The 21,118-nt window shown below is 53.7% G+C and overlaps 1 pseudogene; it reads left to right on the forward strand.

The window, feature by feature from the left end:
* Window positions 1-362: 362 nt before the first annotated feature.
* On the forward strand, window positions 363-1,060 carry LOC121155178 (annotated as a pseudogene).
* The last annotated feature ends 20,058 nt before the right edge of the window (window positions 1,061-21,118 follow it).

Raw genomic sequence — 21,118 nt, forward strand, 5'->3', positions numbered from 1 at the left:
GCCCGACATTTGTCACGGCGGCATCCTGTCCCAACAGAAGTGGTTAACCTGGACACAGAAGGGTTGAATTGAAATTCATAGAGCGTTTTAGAAGAGTTCTGACCTGGGTGGGGTAAACCTCAGTGCACTTCCTTTCTATTGCCTCAGCATTGCTGGGTTTAAGAATTGCTGCTGCTTTTTGTTGTTCATTTCCCACTACTTCCAACTTCATACTCAAAGCACTGAGAATTGCAAGTGGAGGGCAGTAAAGTAGTCTTCAGTTTCTTTATGTAATTTCTGTATTCAGTTTTTAAAAAGTTGTTTCATTACCCTAGTAAGTGGTTTTTTTTTTTTTTAAGTAAATTAGCACGGTTTGAATCAGCTGCCCTGCTCCTGTGGAACTCACAAACAAGAACATGAGATTTCTTATTGCACATAATTTAACCAATGCAACATGAAACAATTTTGTTTAGGAACTTAAGAAATATGGAGTTACCACAATCGTATGAGTGCGTGAAGCGACTTATGACACAACTCTTGTGGAAAAAGAAGGCATCCATGTCCTTGATTGGCCTTTTGATGACTGCACCACTGTCCAATCAGATTGTTGATGACTGGTTAAGTCTTGTAAAAGTTAAATTCCGTGGAGAACCTTGTTGTATTGCTGTTGATTGTGTTGCAGCCTTGGAAGAGCCCCCGTGCGTGTTGCGTTAGCATTGATTGAAGGTGGAATGAAGTATGAAGATGCAGTACAGTTCATAAGACAAAAGCGGTGTGGAGCTTTTAACAGCAAACATCTTCTGTATTTGGAAAAATACCCTCCTAAGATGCGGCTGCGCTTCGAAGATTCCAACGGTCATAGGAACAACTGCTACATTCAATAAAACTGGGGTGCCTAATGCTGTAGCCTTGGAAGTAAAAGTTGAGATGGGATCTAATCTGACATACATATTAGCCAACATTTTGGCTTGGTGAATAAGTTTAATGATGCTTCCTAAGGGTAATGGAATCAGTTCAGCAGGCCACAAGTTTTACAGAATTGCAAGTTCTATGTTCGGATCATAACCAACCTGTTTAGACATCTAGCAAAAGATTCTTGCTGTTTGGCATTTAAAATGTGCTTATCGGGCCCGGCGCAATGGCGCAATGGTTAAGGTCCTCTCCTTGCACGCCCGGGATCCCATATGGGCGCCGGTTCTGCTCCCGGCGGCCCTGCTTCCCATCCAGCTTCCTGCTTGTGGCCTGGGAAGGCAGTTGAGGATGGTCCGAAACTTTGGGACCTTGCACCAAGTAGGAAATCCGGGAGAGCTCTTGGCTCCTGGCTTTGGATCAGCACAGCACCGGCCATTGCAGTCACTTGGGGAGTGAAACATTGGGGGCGGGGGAGGATCTTCCTCTCTGTCTCTCCTCTCTGTATGTCTGTCTTTGCAATAAAAATAAATAAATCTTTTTTTTTAAAAGTGGGTTTCTGCTAATGGATTAAGCAAACATCTAATATTTCATATGACTTTTGAGCTGTGTAACTTAATATTTAAATACTTGATCATTTGTTCTATTATGTAATTGATAAAATGGTGATGTGTATTAATGTTAGTTCAACCATGTATTTATACTGTCTGGGAATGTGTGGTTATAGTTTTGTGGGAGAAATAATTTGTCAGTGTTCACTAGCCTTTTTTTTTTTAAGATTTATTTATTTATTACAAAGTCGGATATACAGAGAGGAGGAGAGACAGAGAGGAAGATTTTCCATCCGATGATTCACTCCCCAAGTGAGCGCAGCAGCCGATGCTATGCCGATCCAAAGCCAGGAGCCAGGAACTTCTTCCAGGTCTCCCACGTGGGTGCAGGGTCCCAAGGCATTGGGCTATCCTCGACTGCTTTCCCAGGCTACAAGCAGGGAGCTGGATGGGAAGTGGAGCTGCCAGGATTAGAACCGGCGTCCATACGGATCCTGGCACATTCAAGGTAAGGACTTACTACTATGACTAAGCTTGGTTGAAAACAGTAATTTTTAAGTCCTCAAAAGTGTGTGTGTGTGTGCGCACATGCACAAGTATATCTTAACATTTGTCTTTTGTAAAAGTTGTTTAAAATTGTTAATACAATTTAGTTTTAATTGTTAACCAATGCTCTATTTTCCAAATTCACAGCAGACATTGGACTTTTGGGTAATGCTTTCTGAAGCTGTTATTTGATATTTTTTGTTGATAATTTTTTTGAGAGTAAGCAGCCTGGTGGCTCAGACTTGTTGAATGTACACACTACACCTTAAAATGCCAATTTATAAAAATAATAAATAATAAAAGGGGGGATTCCCTCCAGATACACTTTATCTATAATATTTCTAACACTTGGGCCCGGTGCGGTGGCCCAGTGGTTAAGGTCATCACCTTGCATGCCCGGGATCCCATATGGGCGCCGGTTCTAATCCCGGCAGCCCCGCTTCCCATCCAACTCCCTGCCTGTGGCCCGGGAAAGCAGTCGAGGATGGCCCAAGGCTTTGGGACCCTGCACCCACGTGGCAGAGCTAGAAGAGGCTCCTGGCTTCAGATCGGCATAGCATCAGCCATTGCGCTCACTTGGGGAGTGAATCATCGGACGGAGGATCTTCCTCTCTGTCTCTCCTCTCTGTATATCCGCCTTTCCAATAAGAATAAAATAGATCTTTAAAAAAAATATTTCTAAGACTTAACTTGTAAAATTTGCCTTTTAAAATTTTCTTCAAAGAGACATTAGTACTTCTGCTGATAAACATTTATCTATATTCTCTGATAAATTCCTGTGTATATGAAACAATGAAATGATTGATATTCTAGAACACTAATAACCAATGGAAAAGGTTATGCTCTTGTTTCTAGAATTTCCTGATGGATCCTCAACTCTGTGGGTTTCCCTATGGCTCATCTGGCCTTGGAATTGCAGCAACTCCATGGAACACAACACTGGCCCTGAAGATGGAATCCTCAGTGGAGCTGCCTCTAAGAACTGTAAAAGCAGATTTGTTTCTTAATGTTCTTCTTGTTTCAGTACAGGTCAGGAGTGCAGAGAAATCTTCTACCTTCTTAGAATGTTTGAGGAAGATTTTAAATGTAATTTATTAAGATTGTAATAAGTTATTTATAGAGAACAGATTCTTAACTGCCTTAGACATTAGAAAACCTGTAGAAACGTGCAGTGGGATCCAAGAGCGACCCTGACAGCCTCTTAAAAGGAGGTTGTGTGTACAGAGCAGGAGGGGATGCCAGGGCAGAGCAGGAGGATAAGAGGGGGTCTGTATGCTAGTCCCAGAGACCCCCGAGGCCTCGCAGGTGCTTTCACCACAGATGCAGTGGATACTTTGTCCAGGATTGTCCTTAAGGATACCAACAACCATATCCTGACTGCCAAGGAGACCAAAGGGGATGTGAAGGCCCTCGGAGGCCGAGAACTCTGAGGTCAGTTGTTTCCTATTGGATTTCCCACACAGGATGCTAGCGGCCCAGAACCCTCATCATAGGGTCTGGTGACATCGGAACTACAGCCAGGAGCGCTGGGTGGTTCTCAGAGATAAAAGGATTGTAAATTTTCCTCTGGACTCAGGAGAGGTGCTTTCTTCTGATCCTTACCCAATTCCAGCTTTGGCTCCCAGACCTCTCTCTCTCTTTTAAAGTAATTGAATGTTACATTCTTTTTATTCACAAAAGGGAAGAGAGTGTTTCAAGGAGCTGCATTGTGAAGTAACAGTAGATATTTTTTTGGACATATTGGAGGAGAAAAGCACTATATCTTTATGTTTGGCTCCTAGAAGCGATTTTTGGTAATGAGGTTAAGATGGAAAAGAGCTGATGCAGAGAGATCCAGATGGAATATGTGATAAGGAAGGGAACAGTCAGATGACACAGGGCACTGCCATGCCAGAAGCACTGCGTTGATGAAGGACAGCTTTAGAATAGCTAGGGGCATTTAACATCTCAGGTTGTTAAATATCAGGGAAGTCATGCACTGTATGGCTTGTCTCCAAGTATATACCTGACATATGATAGAAGTTCCCTTAATCAGATACTGCAATCATGGAACACATTGAACAAAAAGAAATTTACTGTGAATTTTCTGAGTTTGAAAACAGCTTGAAATATTATCTGAAATGTCTCCATTCATCAATTTATTAAAACTTCACATATTACCACTGCTAAAAAAAAGCAATATATTCTAGGTTTATATGATTTTCAGTCTATTGTTCCTTCTCCAGTAAAATTAAATATGTACTACAAAGAAGAACACTATCAGAAAGGGCTTCTTCAGTAGGTGCCTTGAGATTTATGGCTCTTAAAAATCTCAATTTTTAAATTTTTACTTTCCATTATACAGTTTTTTTTTTTTTACAATCTTTACATAGTTAATTAGGGTGAAAAGGTTCAAGGGATATAGTAAAGAGGGTAAGACTATTTCCATATTGTTTCCGTCATGTATCTGAGGTAAAAGGGGATATTGAGGGAGAAGCCCCACCCAGTTTCCCACACATCCCAGGTCCCGGATGTGGGGCATACTTTGAAATTCTTGCTCAGGTGGTTTTGTTAACTCACCAGGTATGAATTGCTGCCTATCTCGCCACTCCAAACATGATGAGGTCGTTGAAGAATCCACTGATTGACATAGTCGATCATAGAGTCTCCGTTTGCCCAGTATTTCGCTGCCAACCTATAGCTGAGGTGGTTGATTGACTTGTTCTGTCCTCTGTCTTTACATGGTTAGGGTTCTGAGTCTGGCATTTCAATTGGGGAGATCGCCAAAGAAACTGTCTGAGGTGTTCCCAGACCAGATTCTTGTACGTATTAGCAAGTACAGGGCCCAGCACAGTCCATTGCCCCAATCAGCTGGTGTTTGCAATTGCTGGGTCGCTTCTGTTTCCTGTCATCCACTGGAATCAATGGGTGTTGTAGTCCAGGCTGGTTCTGCCCAGCACATACTGGGCCTTCACATAAACCAGTGGGAGCTGCAGCCTAGTTGGAATGATCCACAATAACCCCCACCAGGCCCGCCCCCTACCCTGGTTTGCCAGTATGTGTAGCAGACTAGTCCAGTCTGTCCCACATTCCATTCAGCTCTCATACATGTCAATTATGAAATTATTATTTCATATTATTTCAAATATGAAATTATTATTACAAAGATATTATTATTATTTAAATTATTATTACAAATTATTATTACAAAGATATACAGAGAGGAGGAGAGACAGAGAGGAAGATCTTCTGTCCCATGATTCACTCCCCAGGTGGCCGCCACGGCTGGAGCTGAGCCAATCCGAAGCCAGGAGCCTCTTCTGGGTCTCCCATGTGGGTGCAGGGTCCCAGAGCCTTGGACCGTCCTCGACTGCTTTCCCGGGCCACAGGCAGGGAGTTGGATGGGAAGTGGGGCTGCTGGGAGTAGTACCGGCGCCCATATGGGAACTCGGGCGTGCAAGACGAGGACCTTAACCACTGCGCCACCGCACCGGGCCCAATGGCCAGGCTTTTGGGGCACACTTGGGAACTTGTACTGCAGGTGGCAATAGTCATGAGCAGGTATGATGGTGGCCAGGGAACCACTTGGGCCTGGACAAGGGAGCGCTTTCAGGGCCTGTGCTCCCGGCAGCACAGGCCTGGACCCCTGGACTGTTTCCCCGCAGCCCTTCCTGCCCTCTGCCCTGAACCCTTCTTTTGGAGAGGCTCTTTGGGGAGGTGCTCCCCCGTATCCCTGCCCTCTACTCACACACTCGTTACCCCTTCCCCGCTTGCCCGTGCCTTGGCCGTGCACCCCAGCCCCTCCTGGAGGCCCTCCACGGCTGTCCTGCCTACCCCTGCCCGCTCAGTGCTTGATCCAAGTTGTCCTGATAGACACGGCTTTCCTGCTCACTTGCTTAGTGCTGGTCTCTGGCAACAGGTCTGTTATCCTCCTGCTTTTTGGCAGAAGCCCTGCCCTTCCTCGTGGGTGTCTTCAGGCTCCAGGCCTTCTCCGGCACTCTCTGGTGGCTCCTCATCCCTTTTCACAAGACACTTTCCTACCTGGTCGCTCGACAGCTCAAGCCCACGTGGATGGCTGCGGCCTCCCCACAATGACCTGCTTGCTTGCTTGCTTGCTCTTCATGTGTCAGTGCTCATGACCCCCTTTCCCAGGTGCTGGAGTCTGTCCCTGCCCTCCTGCCTGCCTGCCCACTGTCTTTCTCTCCTACAGGGCCTGTATGTGTATGTGTATGTGTGTGTGTGTGTGTCCATGAGGGCCCACAAGCCTCCTCTTGCCACAACCTCGGTGGCATGGGTGTCCAGCGTGGCCTCCCATGCCATCTCCAGGCATGGGCTCATGAGGACCCCTTTCCCTTTAAAGTCAGGGGCTCCGAGGAAACACTCGAGGGCTTAGGCATCCCTGTCGTGTGCATTTGAGGCAGGAATTTGGCCCCATGGCCTCCAGCCAGATGCTGCTGCCCTCTCGTTCACCAGGGAACGCTTCACCCTCCACCAGGGCCATCCTGGACTCAAGACTCTTCCTCCTGCAGGCCAGCCGTGGGACCATCGGCCACCGCTGATGTGCCACCTGCCACAAGACACCCAACGGCTGATGTGTGTTCTCCACAGAGTTCCTTCTCACCAGGACAGGTAGAGTAGCAACATGCCTGGATCCCTCCTTTGTACCGGCTGCTCTCACAGCACGCAACGGCATAAGTTGTGCAAGCCAGGGGGACAGGCACCCTCACCAGCCTGGTGAAGGAGCTGCTGAAGAAACCATCGAGCGGTGGAGTTGGGTGCTGTGGGGTGGTGCTGTGGGGTGTTGTCCCAGTGGGTCAAGCCTCAGCCTCCCAGGCGGATGGTCTGTATGGGTGCTATTTTAAAGCCTGGCTGCTTCCCCTGCGGTCCAGCTCCCTGCTGGTACTCCTGGGAGAGCAGCAGAGGATGGTGCAGGGGCTTGTGCCCCTGTGCTCCTGTGCCCCTGTGCTCCTGTGGGAGATCTGGAGGAAGCTCCTGATTCCCAGGCTTGTCCTGGCCCAGCCGCTGCTGGCTCTGGTGGTGGTCCCTGGGGAAGTGAGCCAGCAGATGCAAGAAAGATTGCTGCCAGTTAAACTGCATAACCACCTGGAAAGTGCACAATCCAGGAGTGAGAGACCTGGGAGGGAAATAGTGGGTTCCCCCCTCTTGGGTTACAACTTCCACGGGTTGGCACAAAAACTAGGACAGGGGTTGGGGTGGCTAGACAGAGAAGCACTCATCGACACCCGTGAGGGCTTGGTTGTTGAGCTGCTTCGATGGATCTAAGCTTCAATGCCATTTGCCGTGTACGAGAGCCAAGGGGGATGTGGGACAGACTACACTGGTCTGCTACACATACTGGCAAACCAGGGTAGGGGGCAGGCCTGGTGGGGGTTATTGCGGGTCGCTCTCACCAGGCTGCAGCTCCCACGGGTTTATGTGAGGGCCAAGTATGCTCTGTGCAGAACCAGTCTGGACTGCAACACCCATTGGTTCCAGTGGAAAGCAGGGCTGAAAACAGAACCAACCCGGCAATTGCAACCACCAGCTGACCAGGGTGATGGACTGTGCCGGACCCTGTACTTGCTGGCGCATACAAGAATCTGGCCTGGGAACACCTCAGACGAAGTTTCTTTGGCGATCTCCCCAATTGAAATGCCAGACTCAGAACCCTAACCATGAAAGGACAGAAGATGGAACAAGTTAATCAACCACCTCAGCTATAGGTTGGCAACAAAATACCGGGCAAATAGAGACGCTATGATGGACAATGTCAATCAGTGGATTTTTCAACAACCTCATCGTGTTTGGAGGGGCGAGATTGGCAGCGATTCATAACTGGTGAACTATTGAAACCTCTTGGGCGAATATCTCAGAGCATGCCCCACATGCAGGACTTGGGGTGGGTGGGTGGGAAACTGGGTGGGGCTTCTCCCTCAATATCCCCCTTTACCTCAGATACATGAAGGAAACAATATGGAAATAATAGTCTTACCCACTTTCCTGTAACCCTTGACCCTATTTACCCAAACTAACTATGCAAAGATAGTCAAAAAAAGAGATTGCTGCCTCTCCCTGTCTTGTTGCTCTGTGCTTCAAAGCAAATAGGACAGAGGGAGGCTGGCAGGTAGGCAGGCAGGAAGAGACAGAAAGCTGCTGGGCTCCTGGGAGGGAGTGTGCTGTGTCCTGTGCTTTGCTGTCCTGTGCTTTGCATTGCTGTGCTGTGCTGTGGCTCTAGACTGCTTTTTTCCATGCGAATGCAGACCCTGAGGGCGTGCGTAAGGCCTCTGTCATGGAACTCCTGTGCAACCTCTGAAAAGAGGGTCTTGAGAGAGAATGCCTCTCTGGGCTGGGTCTGCTTCCCTTGATCTGGCAGGAGAGGCCTGGAGGAGCATCCTGCAGTGAGTGCTATTGGCCACGAGAGGGCGCGCAAAGCTGCCCTTTGTATCCTGGGTGGACTCTGGCCTTCTGAGTGCTAGACAGCCCAGCTGTGAGTCGCCCCAGCGTCAGGTGGGGGTCCCGGACAGTGCTCCCGGACACGTGTCGTTAAAAGACCAGGGGTCCAAGGCCGAACGGCCCACATGTCAAGGTCCAGGAGGGGGTGTAGGACGCTTGGTGCCTAGCATGAGCCTGGGCCTCTGTGGTAAAAGTGTCAGGGTGCCTTCACCAGCAAGATACTCCGTCAGGACACCCAAAGAACTCTGGGAGTTGCAGTCCCACGTCAGTCTGCGTGCCCATGGGCCCTCTGGGAGTTGCAGTCCCACGTCAGTCTGCGTGCCCATGGGCCCTCTGGGAGTTGCAGTCCCACGTCAGCATGCTCAGGGCATTGTGGGAGCTGGGGTCCTACGTCAGCACGCTCAGGGCACTGTGGGAGTTCGAGTCCCACGTCAGTCTGCGTGCCCATGGGCTCTCTGGAAGTTGTAGTCCCACGTCGGGCCACTTAAATACTCTTGCCACTGGAGTGATGAGGCATTTTGAGAAAAGATGTTCCACTAGGTAGCCTTCGAACGGGCGCTCTGGGAAAATAGACACCATCCTCTTGTCTCTCGAGGTGCATTCTGAGGCGTCTATATTCCCAGCACCTTTCCCCCTCCACCCCCCTCTGCCGAGCACAATCGAGCACAGCTGAGCCCAGCCGAGCTCAACCGAGCAGGCATGCAGTGCTGTGTTCGTGTTGCAGTGCAAGGAGATGGTCAGGCTTTTATTTTTATTGGAAAGGCGGATATACAGAGAGGAGGAGAGACAGAGAGGAAGATCTTCTGTCCGATGATTCACTCCCCAGGTGGCCGCCACGGCTGGAGCTGAGCCAATCCGAAGCCAGGAGCCTCTTCCGGGTCTCCCATGTGGGTGCAGGGTCCCAGAGCCTTGGACCGTCCTCGACTGCTTTCCCGGGCCACAGGCAGGGAGCTGGATGGGAAGCGGGGCTGCTGGGAGTAGTACCGGCGCCCATATGGGATCCCGGGCGTGCAAGACGAGGACCTTAACCACTGCGCCACCGCACCGGGCCCAATGGCCAGGCTTTTGGGGCACACTTGGGAACTTGTACTGCAGGTGGCAGAAGCCATGAGCAGGTATGACGGTGGCCAGGGAACCACTTGGGCCTGGACAAGGGAGCGCTTTCAGGGCCTGTGCTCCCGGCAGCACAGGCCTGGACCCCTGGACTGTTTCCCCGCAGCCCTTCCTGCCCTCTGCCTTGAACCCTTCTTTTGGAGAGGCTCTTTGGGGAGGTGCTCCCCCGTATCCCTGCCCTCTACTCACACACTCGTTACCCCTTCCCCGCTTGCCCGTGCCTTGGCCGTGCACCCCAGCCCCTCCTGGAGGCCCTCCACGGCTGTCCTGCCTACCCCTGCCCGCTCAGTGCTTGATCCAAGTTGTCCTGATAGACACGGCTTTCCTGCTCACTTGCTTAGTGCTGGTCTCTGGCAACAGGTCTGTTATCCTCCTGCTTTTTGGCAGAAGCCCTGCCCTTCCTCGTGGGTGTCTTCAGGCTCCAGGCCTTCTCCGGCACTCTCTCTGGTGGCTCCACACCCATTTTCACAAGACACTTTCCTACCTGGTCGCTCGACAGCTCAAGCCCACGTGGATGGCTGCGGCCTCCCCACAATGACCTGCTTGCTTGCTTGCTTGCTCTTCATGTGTCAGTGCTCATGACCCCCTTTCCCAGGTGCTGGAGTCTGTCCCTGCCCTCCTGCCTGCCTGCCCACTGTCTTTCTCTCCTACAGGGCCTGTATGTGTATGTGTATGTGTGTGTGTGTGTGTCCATGAGGGCCCACAAGCCTCCTCTTGCCACAACCTCGGTGGCATGGGTGTCCAGCGTGGCCTCCCATGCCATCTCCAGGCATGGGCTCATGAGGACCCCTTTCCCTTTAAAGTCAGGGGCTCCGAGGAAACACTCGAGGGCTTAGGCATCCCTGTCGTGTGCATTTGAGGCAGGAATTTGGCCCCATGGCCTCCAGCCAGATGCTGCTGCCCTCTCGTTCACCAGGGAACGCTTCACCCTCCACCAGGGCCATCCTGGACTCAAGACTCTTCCTCCTGCAGGCCAGCCGTGGGACCATCGGCCACCGCTGATGTGCCACCTGCCACAAGACACCCAACGGCTGATGTGTGTTCTCCACAGAGTTCCTTCTCACCAGGACAGGTAGAGTAGCAACATGCCTGGATCCCTCCTTTGTACCGGCTGCTCTCACAGCACGCAACGGCATAAGTTGTGCAAGCCAGGGGGACAGGCACCCTCACCAGCCTGGTGAAGGAGCTGCTGAAGAAACCATCGAGCGGTGGAGTTGGGTGCTGTGGGGTGGTGCTGTGGGGTGTTGTCCCAGTGGGTCAAGCCTCAGCCTCCCAGGCGGATGGTCTGTATGGGTGCTATTTTAAAGCCTGGCTGCTTCCCCTGCGGTCCAGCTCCCTGCTGGTACTCCTGGGAGAGCAGCAGAGGATGGTGCAGGGGCTTGTGCCCCTGTGCTCCTGTGCCCCTGTGCTCCTGTGGGAGATCTGGAGGAAGCTCCTGATTCCCAGGCTTGTCCTGGCCCAGCCGCTGCTGGCTCTGGTGGTGGTCCCTGGGGAAGTGAGCCAGCAGATGCAAGAAAGATTGCTGCCAGTTAAACTGCATAACCACCTGGAAAGTGCACAATCCAGGAGTGAGAGACCTGGGAGGGAAATAGTGGGTTCCCCCCTCTTGGGTTACAACTTCCACGGGTTGGCACAAAAACTAGGACAGGGGTTGGGGTGGCTAGACAGAGAAGCACTCATCGACACCCGTGAGGGCTTGGTTGTTGAGCTGCTTCGATGGATCTAAGCTTCAATGCCATTTGCCGTGTACGAGAGCCAAGGGGGATGTGGGACAGACTACACTGGTCTGCTACACATACTGGCAAACCAGGGTAGGGGGCAGGCCTGGTGGGGGTTATTGCGGGTCGCTCTCACCAGGCTGCAGCTCCCACGGGTTTATGTGAGGGCCAAGTATGCTCTGTGCAGAACCAGTCTGGACTGCAACACCCATTGGTTCCAGTGGAAAGCAGGGCTGAAAACAGAACCAACCCGGCAATTGCAACCACCAGCTGACCAGGGTGATGGACTGTGCCGGACCCTGTACTTGCTGGCGCATACAAGAATCTGGCCTGGGAACACCTCAGACGAAGTTTCTTTGGCGATCTCCCCAATTGAAATGCCAGACTCAGAACCCTAACCATGAAAGGACAGAAGATGGAACAAGTTAATCAACCACCTCAGCTATAGGTTGGCAACAAAATACCGGGCAAATAGAGACGCTATGATGGACAATGTCAATCAGTGGATTTTTCAACAACCTCATCGTGTTTGGAGGGGCGAGATTGGCAGCGATTCATAACTGGTGAACTATTGAAACCTCTTGGGCGAATATCTCAGAGCATGCCCCACATGCAGGACTTGGGGTGGGTGGGTGGGAAACTGGGTGGGGCTTCTCCCTCAATATCCCCCTTTACCTCAGATACATGAAGGAAACAATATGGAAATAATAGTCTTACCCACTTTCCTGTAACCCTTGACCCTATTTACCCAAACTAACTATGCAAAGATAGTCAAAAAAAGAGATTGCTGCCTCTCCCTGTCTTGTTGCTCTGTGCTTCAAAGCAAATAGGACAGAGGGAGGCTGGCAGGTAGGCAGGCAGGAAGAGACAGAAAGCTGCTGGGCTCCTGGGAGGGAGTGTGCTGTGTCCTGTGCTTTGCTGTCCTGTGCTTTGCATTGCTGTGCTGTGCTGTGGCTCTAGACTGCTTTTTTCCATGCGAATGCAGACCCTGAGGGCGTGCGTAAGGCCTCTGTCATGGAACTCCTGTGCAACCTCTGAAAAGAGGGTCTTGAGAGAGAATGCCTCTCTGGGCTGGGTCTGCTTCCCTTGATCTGGCAGGAGAGGCCTGGAGGAGCATCCTGCAGTGAGTGCTATTGGCCACGAGAGGGCGCGCAAAGCTGCCCTTTGTATCCTGGGTGGACTCTGGCCTTCTGAGTGCTAGACAGCCCAGCTGTGAGTCGCCCCAGCGTCAGGTGGGGGTCCCGGACAGTGCTCCCGGACACGTGTCGTTAAAAGACCAGGGGTCCAAGGCCGAACGGCCCACATGTCAAGGTCCAGGAGGGGGTGTAGGACGCTTGGTGCCTAGCATGAGCCTGGGCCTCTGTGGTAAAAGTGTCAGGGTGCCTTCACCAGCAAGATACTCCGTCAGGACACCCAAAGAACTCTGGGAGTTGCAGTCCCACGTCAGTCTGCGTGCCCATGGGCCCTCTGGGAGTTGCAGTCCCACGTCAGTCTGCGTGCCCATGGGCCCTCTGGGAGTTGCAGTCCCACGTCAGCATGCTCAGGGCATTGTGGGAGCTGGGGTCCTACGTCAGCACGCTCAGGGCACTGTGGGAGTTCGAGTCCCACGTCAGTCTGCGTGCCCATGGGCTCTCTGGAAGTTGTAGTCCCACGTCGGGCCACTTAAATACTCTTGCCACTGGAGTGATGAGGCATTTTGAGAAAAGATGTTCCACTAGGTAGCCTTCGAACGGGCGCTCTGGGAAAATAGACACCATCCTCTTGTCTCTCGAGGTGCATTCTGAGGCGTCTATATTCCCAGCACCTTTCCCCCTCCACCCCCCTCTGCCGAGCACAATCGAGCACAGCTGAGCCCAGCCGAGCTCAACCGAGCAGGCATGCAGTGCTGTGTTCGTGTTGCAGTGCAAGGAGATGGTCAGGCTTTTATTTTTATTGGAAAGGCGGATATACAGAGAGGAGGAGAGACAGAGAGGAAGATCTTCTGTCCGATGATTCACTCCCCAGGTGGCCGCCACGGCTGGAGCTGAGCCAATCCGAAGCCAGGAGCCTCTTCCGGGTCTCCCATGTGGGTGCAGGGTCCCAGAGCCTTGGACCGTCCTCGACTGCTTTCCCGGGCCACAGGCAGGGAGCTGGATGGGAAGCGGGGCTGCTGGGAGTAGTACCGGCGCCCATATGGGATCCCGGGCGTGCAAGACGAGGACCTTAACCACTGCGCCACCGCACCGGGCCCAATGGCCAGGCTTTTGGGGCACACTTGGGAACTTGTACTGCAGGTGGCAGAAGCCATGAGCAGGTATGACGGTGGCCAGGGAACCACTTGGGCCTGGACAAGGGAGCGCTTTCAGGGCCTGTGCTCCCGGCAGCACAGGCCTGGACCCCTGGACTGTTTCCCCCGCAGCCCTTCCTGCCCTCTGCCTTGAACCCTTCTTTTGGAGAGGCTCTTTGGGGAGGTGCTCCCCCGTATCCCTGCCCTCTACTCACACACTCGTTACCCCTTCCCCGCTTGCCCGTGCCTTGGCCGTGCACCCCAGCCCCTCCTGGAGGCCCTCCACGGCTGTCCTGCCTACCCCTGCCCGCTCAGTGCTTGATCCAAGTTGTCCTGATAGACACGGCTTTCCTGCTCACTTGCTTAGTGCTGGTCTCTGGCAACAGGTCTGTTATCCTCCTGCTTTTTGGCAGAAGCCCTGCCCTTCCTCGTGGGTGTCTTCAGGCTCCAGGCCTTCTCCGGCACTCTCTCTGGTGGCTCCACACCCATTTTCACAAGACACTTTCCTACCTGGTCGCTCGACAGCTCAAGCCCACGTGGATGGCTGCGGCCTCCCCACAATGACCTGCTTGCTTGCTTGCTTGCTCTTCATGTGTCAGTGCTCATGACCCCCTTTCCCAGGTGCTGGAGTCTGTCCCTGCCCTCCTGCCTGCCTGCCCACTGTCTTTCTCTCCTACAGGGCCTGTATGTGTATGTGTATGTGTGTGTGTGTGTGTCCATGAGGGCCCACAAGCCTCCTCTTGCCACAACCTCGGTGGCATGGGTGTCCAGCGTGGCCTCCCATGCCATCTCCAGGCATGGGCTCATGAGGACCCCTTTCCCTTTAAAGTCAGGGGCTCCGAGGAAACACTCGAGGGCTTAGGCATCCCTGTCGTGTGCATTTGAGGCAGGAATTTGGCCCCATGGCCTCCAGCCAGATGCTGCTGCCCTCTCGTTCACCAGGGAACGCTTCACCCTCCACCAGGGCCATCCTGGACTCAAGACTCTTCCTCCTGCAGGCCAGCCGTGGGACCATCGGCCACCGCTGATGTGCCACCTGCCACAAGACACCCAACGGCTGATGTGTGTTCTCCACAGAGTTCCTTCTCACCAGGACAGGTAGAGTAGCAACATGCCTGGATCCCTCCTTTGTACCGGCTGCTCTCACAGCACGCAACGGCATAAGTTGTGCAAGCCAGGGGGACAGGCACCCTCACCAGCCTGGTGAAGGAGCTGCTGAAGAAACCATCGAGCGGTGGAGTTGGGTGCTGTGGGGTGGTGCTGTGGGGTGTTGTCCCAGTGGGTCAAGCCTCAGCCTCCCAGGCGGATGGTCTGTATGGGTGCTATTTTAAAGCCTGGCTGCTTCCCCTGCGGTCCAGCTCCCTGCTGGTACTCCTGGGAGAGCAGCAGAGGATGGTGCAGGGGCTTGTGCCCCTGTGCTCCTGTGCCCCTGTGCTCCTGTGGGAGATCTGGAGGAAGCTCCTGATTCCCAGGCTTGTCCTGGCCCAGCCGCTGCTGGCTCTGGTGGTGGTCCCTGGGGAAGTGAGCCAGCAGATGCAAGAAAGATTGCTGCCAGTTAAACTGCATAACCACCTGGAAAGTGCACAATCCAGGAGTGAGAGACCTGGGAGGGAAATAGTGGGTTCCCCCCTCTTGGGTTACAACTTCCACGGGTTGGCACAAAAACTAGGACAGGGGTTGGGGTGGCTAGACAGAGAAGCACTCATCGACACCCGTGAGGGCTTGGTTGTTGAGCTGCTTCGATGGATCTAAGCTTCAATGCCATTTGCCGTGTACGAGAGCCAAGGGGGATGTGGGACAGACTACACTGGTCTGCTACACATACTGGCAAACCAGGGTAGGGGGCAGGCCTGGTGGGGGTTATTGCGGGTCGCTCTCACCAGGCTGCAGCTCCCACGGGTTTATGTGAGGGCCAAGTATGCTCTGTGCAGAACCAGTCTGGACTGCAACACCCATTGGTTCCAGTGGAAAGCAGGGCTGAAAACAGAACCAACCCGGCAATTGCAACCACCAGCTGACCAGGGTGATGGACTGTGCCGGACCCTGTACTTGCTGGCGCATACAAGAATCTGGCCTGGGAACACCTCAGACGAAGTTTCTTTGGCGATCTCCCCAATTGAAATGCCAGACTCAGAACCCTAACCATGAAAGGACAGAAGATGGAACAAGTTAATCAACCACCTCAGCTATAGGTTGGCAACAAAATACCGGGCAAATAGAGACGCTATGATGGACAATGTCAATCAGTGGATTTTTCAACAACCTCATCGTGTTTGGAGGGGCGAGATTGGCAGCGATTCATAACTGGTGAACTATTGAAACCTCTTGGGCGAATATCTCAGAGCATGCCCCACATGCAGGACTTGGGGTGGGTGGGTGGGAAACTGGGTGGGGCTTCTCCCTCAATATCCCCCTTTACCTCAGATACATGAAGGAAACAATATGGAAATAATAGTCTTACCCACTTTCCTGTAACCCTTGACCCTATTTACCCAAACTAACTATGCAAAGATAGTAAAAAAAAGAGATTGCTGCCTCTCCCTGTCTTGTTGCTCTGTGCTTCAAAGCAAATAGGACAGAGGGAGGCTGGCAGGTAGGCAGGCAGGAAGAGACAGAAAGCTGCTGGGCTCCTGGGAGGGAGTGTGCTGTGTCCTGTGCTTTGCTGTCCTGTGCTTTGCATTGCTGTGCTGTGCTGTGGCTCTAGACTGCTTTTTTCCATGCGAATGCAGACCCCGAGGGCGTGCGTAAGGCCTCTGTCATGGAACTCCTGTGCAACCTCTGAAAAGAGGGTCTTGAGAGAGAATGCCTCTCTGGGCTGGGTCTGCTTCCCTTGATCTGGCAGGAGAGGCCTGGAGGAGCATCCTGCAGTGAGTGCTATTGGCCACGAGAGGGCGCGCAAAGCTGCCCTTTGTATCCTGGGTGGACTCTGGCCTTCTGAGTGCTAGACAGCCCAGCTGTGAGTCGCCCCAGCGTCAGGTGGGGGTCCCGGACAGTGCTCCCGGACACGTGTCGTTAAAAGACCAGGGGTCCAAGGCCGAACGGCCCACATGTCAAGGTCCAGGAGGGGGTGTAGGACGCTTGGTGCCTAGCATGAGCCTGGGCCTCTGTGGTAAAAGTGTCAGGGTGCCTTCACCAGCAAGATACTCCGTCAGGACACCCAAAGAACTCTGGGAGTTGCAGTCCCACGTCAGTCTGCGTGCCCATGGGCCCTCTGGGAGTTGCAGTCCCACGTCAGTCTGCGTGCCCATGGGCCCTCTGGGAGTTGCAGTCCCACGTCAGCATGCTCAGGGCATTGTGGGAGCTGGGGTCCTACGTCAGCACGCTCAGGGCACTGTGGGAGTTCGAGTCCCACGTCAGTCTGCGTGCCCATGGGCTCTCTGGAAGTTGTAGTCCCACGTCGGGCCACTTAAATACTCTTGCCACTGGAGTGATGAGGCATTTTGAGAAAAGATGTTCCACTAGGTAGCCTTCGAACGGGCGCTCTGGGAAAATAGACACCATCCTCTTGTCTCTCGAGGTGCATTCTGAGGCGTCTATATTCCCAGCACCTTTCCCCCTCCACCCCCCTCTGCCGAGCACAATCGAGCACAGCTGAGCCCAGCCGAGCTCAACCGAGCAGGCATGCAGTGCTGTGTTCGTGTTGCAGTGCAAGGAGATGGTCAGGCTTTTATTTTTATTGGAAAGGCGGATATACAGAGAGGAGGAGAGACAGAGAGGAAGATCTTCTGTCCGATGATTCACTCCCCAGGTGGCCGCCACGGCTGGAGCTGAGCCAATCCGAAGCCAGGAGCCTCTTCCGGGTCTCCCATGTGGGTGCAGGGTCCCAGAGCCTTGGACCGTCCTCGACTGCTTTCCCGGGCCACAGGCAGGGAGCTGGATGGGAAGCGGGGCTGCTGGGAGTAGTACCGGCGCCCATATGGGATCCCGGGCGTGCAAGACGAGGACCTTAACCACTGCGCCACCGCACCGGGCCCAATGGCCAGGCTTTTGGGGCACACTTGGGAACTTGTACTGCAGGTGGCAGAAGCCATGAGCAGGTATGACGGTGGCCAGGGAACCACTTGGGCCTGGACAAGGGAGCGCTTTCAGGGCCTGTGCTCCCGGCAGCACAGGCCTGGACCCCTGGACTGTTTCCCCGCAGCCCTTCCTGCCCTCTGCCTTGAACCCTTCTTTTGGAGAGGCTCTTTGGGGAGGTGCTCCCCCGTATCCCTGCCCTCTACTCACACACTCGTTACCCCTTCCCCGCTTGCCCGTGCCTTGGCCGTGCACCCCAGCCCCTCCTGGAGGCCCTCCACGGCTGTCCTGCCTACCCCTGCCCGCTCAGTGCTTGATCCAAGTTGTCCTGATAGACACGGCTTTCCTGCTCACTTGCTTAGTGCTGGTCTCTGGCAACAGGTCTGTTATCCTCCTGCTTTTTGGCAGAAGCCCTGCCCTTCCTCGTGGGTGTCTTCAGGCTCCAGGCCTTCTCCGGCACTCTCTCTGGTGGCTCCACACCCATTTTCACAAGACACTTTCCTACCTGGTCGCTCGACAGCTCAAGCCCACGTGGATGGCTGCGGCCTCCCCACAATGACCTGCTTGCTTGCTTGCTTGCTCTTCATGTGTCAGTGCTCATGACCCCCTTTCCCAGGTGCTGGAGTCTGTCCCTGCCCTCCTGCCTGCCTGCCCACGGTCTTTCTCTCCTACAGGGCCTGTGTGTGTATGTGTATGTGTGTGTGTGTGTGTCCATGAGGGCCCACAAGCCTCCTCTTGCCACAACCTCGGTGGCATGGGTGTCCAGCGTGGCCTCCCATGCCATCTCCAGGCATGGGCTCATGAGGACCCCTTTCCCTTTAAAGTCAGGGGCTCCGAGGAAACACTCGAGGGCTTAGGCATCCCTGTCGTGTGCATTTGAGGCAGGAATTTGGCCCCATGGCCTCCAGCCAGATGCTGCTGCCCTCTCGTTCACCAGGGAACGCTTCACCCTCCACCAGGGCCATCCTGGACTCAAGACTCTTCCTCCTGCAGGCCAGCCGTGGGACCATCGGCCACCGCTGATGTGCCACCTGCCACAAGACACCCAACGGCTGATGTGTGTTCTCCACAGAGTTCCTTCTCACCAGGACAGGTAGAGTAGCAACATGCCTGGATCCCTCCTTTGTACCGGCTGCTCTCACAGCACGCAACGGCATAAGTTGTGCAAGCCAGGGGGACAGGCACCCTCACCAGCCTGGTGAAGGAGCTGCTGAAGAAACCATCGAGCGGTGGAGTTGGGTGCTGTGGGGTGGTGCTGTGGGGTGTTGTCCCAGTGGGTCAAGCCTCAGCCTCCCAGGCGGATGGTCTGTATGGGTGCTATTTTAAAGCCTGGCTGCTTCCCCTGCGGTCCAGCTCCCTGCTGGTACTCCTGGGAGAGCAGCAGAGGATGGTGCAGGGGCTTGTGCCCCTGTGCTCCTGTGCCCCTGTGCTCCTGTGGGAGATCTGGAGGAAGCTCCTGATTCCCAGGCTTGTCCTGGCCCAGCCGCTGCTGGCTCTGGTGGTGGTCCCTGGGGAAGTGAGCCAGCAGATGCAAGAAAGATTGCTGCCAGTTAAACTGCATAACCACCTGGAAAGTGCACAATCCAGGAGTGAGAGACCTGGGAGGGAAATAGTGGGTTCCCCCCCTCTTGGGTTACAACTTCCACGGGTTGGCACAAAAACTAGGACAGGGGTTGGGGTGGCTAGACAGAGAAGCACTCATCGACACCCGTGAGGGCTTGGTTGTTGAGCTGCTTCGATGGATCTAAGCTTCAATGCCATTTGCCGTGTACGAGAGCCAAGGGGGATGTGGGACAGACTACACTGGTCTGCTACACATACTGGCAAACCAGGGTAGGGGGCAGGCCTGGTGGGGGTTATTGCGGGTCGCTCTCACCAGGCTGCAGCTCCCACGGGTTTATGTGAGGGCCAAGAATGCTCTGTGCAGAACCAGTCTGGACTGCAACACCCATTGGTTCCAGTGGAAAGCAGGGCTGAAAACAGAACCAACCCGGCAATTGCAACCACCAGCTGACCAGGGTGATGGACTGTGCCGGACCCTGTACTTGCTGGCGCATACAAGAATCTGGCCTGGGAACACCTCAGACGAAGTTTCTTTGGCGATCTCCCCAATTGAAATGCCAGACTCAGAACCCTAACCATGAAAGGACAGAAGATGGAACAAGTTAATCAACCACCTCAGCTATAGGTTGGCAACAAAATACCGGGCAAATAGAGACGCTATGATGGACAATGTCAATCAGTGGATTTTTCAACAACCTCATCGTGTTTGGAGGGGCGAGATTGGCAGCGATTCATAACTGGTGAACTATTGAAACCTCTTGGGCGAATATCTCAGAGCATGCCCCACATGCAGGACTTGGGGTGGGTGGGTGGGAAACTGGGTGGGGCTTCTCCCTCAATATCCCCCTTTACCTCAGATACATGAAGGAAACAATATGGAAATAATAGTCTTACCCACTTTCCTGTAACCCTTGACCCTATTTACCCAAACTAACTATGCAAAGATAGTAAAAAAAAAAAAAAAAGAAAAAAAAAGAAAGATTGCTGCCTCTCCCTGTCTTGTTGCTCTGTGCTTCAAAGCAAATAGGACAGAGGGAGGCTGGCAGGTAGGCAGGCAGGAAGAGACAGAAAGCTGCTGGGCTCCTGGGAGGGAGTGTGCTGTGTCCTGTGCTTTGCTGTGCTGTGCTGTGCTGTGCTGTGCTGTGCTGTGGCTCTAGACTGCTTTTTTCCATGCGAATGCAGACCCCGAGGGCGTGCGTAAGGCCTCTGTCATGGAACTCCTGTGCAACCTCTGAAAAGAGGGTCTTGAGAGAGAATGCCTCTCTGGGCTGGGTCTGCTTCCCTTGATCTGGCAGGAGAGGCCTGGAGGAGCATCCTGCAGTGAGTGCTATTGGCCACGAGAGGGCGCGCAAAGCTGCCCTTTGTATCCTGGGTGGACTCTGGCCTTCTGAGTGCTAGACAGCCCAGCTGTGAGTCGCCCCAGCGTCAGGTGGGGGTCCCGGACAGTGCTCCCGGACACGTGTCGTTAAAAGACCAGGGGTCCAAGGCCGAACGGCCCACATGTCAAGGTCCAGGAGGGGGTGTAGGACGCTTGGTGCCTAGCATGAGCCTGGGCCTCTGTGGTAAAAGTGTCAGGGTGCCTTCACCAGCAAGATACTCCGTCAGGACACCCAAAGAACTCTGGGAGTTGCAGTCCCACGTCAGTCTGCGTGCCCATGGGCCCTCTGGGAGTTGCAGTCCCACGTCAGTCTGCGTGCCCATGGGCCCTCTGGGAGTTGCAGTCCCACGTCAGCATGCTCAGGGCATTGTGGGAGCTGGGGTCCTACGTCAGCACGCTCAGGGCACTGTGGGAGTTCGAGTCCCACGTCAGTCTGCGTGCCCATGGGCTCTCTGGAAGTTGTAGTCCCACGTCGGGCCACTTAAATACTCTTGCCACTGGAGTGATGAGGCATTTTGAGAAAAGATGTTCCACTAGGTAGCCTTCGAACGGGCGCTCTGGGAAAATAGACACCATCCTCTTGTCTCTCGAGGTGCATTCTGAGGCGTCTATATTCCCAGCACCTTTCCCCCTCCACCCCCCTCTGCCG

The sequence above is a fragment of the Ochotona curzoniae genome, unplaced genomic scaffold, assembly GCF_017591425.1.
Source record: "Ochotona curzoniae isolate NIBS_2020 unplaced genomic scaffold, NIBS_Ocur_1.0 contig_2861, whole genome shotgun sequence".
NCBI lineage: Eukaryota > Metazoa > Chordata > Mammalia > Lagomorpha > Ochotonidae > Ochotona > Ochotona curzoniae.